The sequence below is a fragment of the Pangasianodon hypophthalmus genome, chromosome 23, assembly GCF_027358585.1.
Source record: "Pangasianodon hypophthalmus isolate fPanHyp1 chromosome 23, fPanHyp1.pri, whole genome shotgun sequence".
NCBI lineage: Eukaryota > Metazoa > Chordata > Actinopteri > Siluriformes > Pangasiidae > Pangasianodon > Pangasianodon hypophthalmus.
The window spans coordinates 1,810,001-1,815,000 of NC_069732.1; the positions used below are offsets into that span (position 1 = coordinate 1,810,001).

At 50.7% G+C, this 5,000-nt stretch overlaps 1 protein-coding gene across 5 annotated transcripts in view; it reads right to left on the reverse strand.

The window, feature by feature from the left end:
* znf706 (zinc finger protein 706) overlaps window positions 1–574 on the reverse strand; it is a 10,523-nt gene extending 9,949 nt beyond the window's left edge. For 2 of the 5 annotated variants that reach the window (XM_053228567.1, XM_034298576.2), the window contains exon 1: window positions 435–557. The gene's annotated coding sequence lies outside the window, so the exon portion shown is untranslated. Of the gene's footprint in view, window positions 1–434 lie in introns of all 5 variants that reach the window. The other 3 variants (XM_034298580.2, XM_034298575.2, XM_034298579.2) reach the window with 3 other exon arrangements.
* Window positions 575–5,000: the final 4,426 nt, after the last annotated feature.

Below are 5,000 nucleotides of genomic sequence, written 5' to 3' on the forward strand. Positions count from 1 at the left end.
TCATTACTTCGTCTACGTTGTCCGTCAGACAAACTGACCAATCCGAAGGCTGGTTAACGAAAACGGGTAGGAAAAAAGAGAATAACAATAACACCAGCAAAGCTAGGCTAAACGCACTTTAATCCGCCTTCGCTGTGAAAAACACAGAGATGCGGTTTACTCACGAGCTAAACAACGTTCTGACATTTCACTGAAGTAAATTCTGACGAATCTTCGCTTTAATGCTGTAAAGGTTTTTGTAAATATCGAGGTTTGTTTTAAACAGCTGTTAGCAAGCTTACTTAGCGTTAGCCGCTTGGCTAGCGATAAACACCGAGCTCACGCGTTAAAAAAGACAGTTAATTTTACAAACATACTGAGAAAGTGAATTTTTAAAAATTAAAATCAATTAGAAATTATTATTTTGTTAAAATACACAGCACTTATTTACTTACTTGACACACGGAGGAAAAAATCAGCGCTCAGGGAAGTTTAACAGCTGTGCTAATAGGAGAGCAGGGACCTGCCCGGGACGCGTCCCAAATCACACTCACTCACTTCCCCTACACACTCACTCACTCACTCACTCACTACCCCTACACACTCACTCACTTCCCCTACACACTCACTACCCCTACACACTCACTCACTCACTTCCCCTACACACTCACTCACTCACTTCCCCTACACACTCACTCACTTCCCCTACACACTCACTCACTCACTACCCCTACACACTCACTCACTACCCCTACACACACACTCACTACCCCTACACACTCACTCACTCACTACCCCTACACACTCACTCACTTCCCTACACACACACTCACTTCCCCTACACACTCACTCACTCACTACCCCTACACACTCACTCACTCACTACCCCTACACACTCACTCACTACCCCTACACACACACTCACTACCCCTACACACTCACTCACTACCCCTACACACTCACTCACTACCCCTACACACACTCACTCACTCACTACCCCTACACACTCACTCACTTCCCCTACACACTCACTCACTCACTCACTACCCCTACACACTCACTCACTCACTTCCCCTACACACTCACTCACTTCCCCTACACACTCACTCACTCACTACCCCTACACACTCACTCACTCACTCACTACCCCTACACACTCACTCACTTCCCCTACACACTCACTCACTCACTCACTACCCCTACACACTCACTCACTACCCCTACACACTCACTCACTACCCCTACACACTCACTCACTCACTCACTACCCCTACACACTCACTCACTACCCCTACACACTCACTCACTCACTACCCCTACACACTCACTCACTCACTCACTACCCCTACACACTCACTCACTTCCCCTACACACTCACTCACTCACTCACTACCCCTACACACTCACTCACTACCCCTACACACTCACTCACTCACTCACTTCCCCTACACACTCACTCACTACCCCTACACACTCACTCACTCACTACCCCTACACACTCACTCACTCACTTCCCCTACACACTCACTCACTCACTTCCCCTACACACTCACTCACTCACTTCCCCTACACACTCACTCACTCACTCACTACCCCTACACACTCACTCACTACCCCTACACACTCACTCACTCACTCACTACCCCTACACACTCACTCACTCACTTCCCCTACACACTCACTCACTTCCCCTACACACTCACTCACTCACTTCCCCTACACACTCACTCACTACCCCTACACACTCACTCACTACCCCTACACACTCACTCACTTCCCCTACACACTCACTCACTCACTACCCCTACACACTCACTCACTACCCCTACACACTCACTCACTCACTACCCCTACACACACACTCACTCACTCACTCACTCACTACCCCTACACACTCACTCACTCACTCACTACCCCTACACACTCACTCACTTCCCCTACACACTCACTCACTCACTCACTACCCCTACACACTCACTCACTACCCCTACACACTCACTCACTACCCCTACACACTCACTCACTCACTCACTACCCCTACACACTCACTCACTACCCCTACACACTCACTCACTCACTACCCCTACACACTCACTCACTCACTCACTACCCCTACACACTCACTCACTTCCCCTACACACTCACTCACTCACTCACTACCCCTACACACTCACTCACTACCCCTACACACTCACTCACTACCCCTACACACTCACTCACTCACTCACTTCCCCTACACACTCACTCACTACCCCTACACACTCACTCACTCACTACCCCTACACACTCACTCACTCACTTCCCCTACACACTCACTCACTCACTTCCCCTACACACTCACTCACTCACTCACTACCCCTACACACTCACTCACTACCCCTACACACTCACTCACTCACTCACTACCCCTACACACTCACTCACTCACTTCCCCTACACACTCACTCACTTCCCCTACACACTCACTCACTCACTTCCCCTACACACTCACTCACTACCCCTACACACTCACTCACTACCCCTACACACTCACTCACTACCCCTACACACTCACTCACTCACTACCCCTACACACACACTCACTCACTCACTCACTCACTACCCCTACACACTCACTCACTACCCCTACACACTCACTCACTACCCCTACACACTCACTCACTTCCCCTACACACTCACTCACTCACTACCCCTACACACACACTCACTACCCCTACACACTCACTCACTCACTACCCCTACACACACACTCACTCACTCACTCACTCACTACTCCTACACACTCACTCACTACCCCTACACACTCACTCACTACCCCTACACACTCACTCACTTCCCCTACACACTCACTCACTCACTACCCCTACACACTCACTCACTACCCCTACACACTCACTCACTCACTACCCCTACACACACACTCACTCACTCACTCACTCACTTCCCCTACACACTCACTCACTCACTTCCCCTACACACTCACTCACTCACTTCCCCTACACACTCACTCACTACCCCTACACACTCACTCACTCACTTCCCCTACACACTCACTCACTACCCCTACACACTCACTCACTCACTACCCCTACACACTCACTCACTACCCCTACACACACTCACTCACTCACTACCCCTACACACTCACTCACTCACTTCCCCTACACACACACTCACTCACTACCCCTACACACTCACTCACTCACTTCCCCTACACACTCACTCACTCACTACCCCTACACACTCACTCACTACCCCTACACACTCACTCACTACCCCTACACACTCACTCACTCACTACCCCTACACACTCACTCACTCACTTCCCCTACACACACACTCACTCACTACCCCTACACACTCACTCACTCACTTCCCCTACACACTGACTCACTACCCCTACACACTCACTCACTCACTACCCCTACACACACACTCACTACCCCTACACACACTCACTCACTCACTACCCCTACACACTCACTCACTCACTTCCCCTACACACACACTCACTTCCCCTACACACTCACTCACTCACTACCCCTACACACTCACTCACTCACTCACTACCCCTACACACTCACTCACTCACTACCCCTACACACTCACTCACTACCCCTACACACTCACTCACTCACTCACTTCCCCTACACACTCACTCACTCACTACCCCTACACACTCACTCACTACCCCTACACACACACTCACTTCCCCTACACACTCACTCACTCACTACCCCTACACACTCACTCACTCACTCACTCACTCACTTCCCCTACACACTCACTCACTCACTTCCCCTACACACTCACTCACTCACTTCCCCTACACACTCACTCACTTCCCCTACACACTCACTCACTACCCCTACACACTCACTCACTACCCCTACACACTCACTCACTCACTCACTACCCCTACACACTCACTCACTCACTACCCCTACACACTCACTCACTACCCCTACACACACACTCACTTCCCCTACACACTCACTCACTCACTACCCCTACACACTCACTCACTCACTCACTTCCCCTACACACTCACTCACTCACTTCCCCTACACACTCACTCACTACCCCTACACACTCACTCACTACCCCTACACACTCACTCACTCACTACCCCTACACACACACACTCACTACCCCTACACACTCACTCACTTCCCCTACACACTCACTCACTCACTACCCCTACACACTCACTCACTACCCCTACACACTCACTCACTACCCCTACACACTCACTCACTCACTCACTACCCCTACACACTCACTCACTACCCCTACACACACTCACTCACTCACTACCCCTACACACACTCACTCACTCACTACCCCTACACACTCACTCACTACCCCTACACACTCACTCACTCACTACCCCTACACACTCACTCACTACCCCTACACACACTCACTCACTCACTTCCCCTACACACACACTCACTCACTACCCCTACACACACACTCACTCACTCACTCACTCACTTCCCCTACACACTCACTCACTACCCCTACACACTCACTCACTCACTACCCCTACACACACTCACTCACTACCCCTACACACTCACTCACTACCCCTACACACTCACTCACTCACTTCCCCTACACACTCACTCACTCACTACCCCTACACACTCACTCACTACCCCTACACACTCACTCACTCACTCACTACCCCTACACACTCACTCACTACCCCTACACACACTCACTCACTCACTCACTTCCCCTACACACTCACTCACTACCCCTACACACTCACTCACTACCCCTACACACACTCACTCACTACCCCTACACACTCACTCACTACCCCTACACACACTCACTCACTCACTCACTTCCCCTACACACTCACTCACTACCCCTACACACTCACTCACTCACTACCCCTACACACACTCACTCACTACCCCTACACACTCACTCACTACCCCTACACACTCACTCACTCACTACCCCTACACACACTCACTCACTACCCCTACACACTCACTCACTACCCC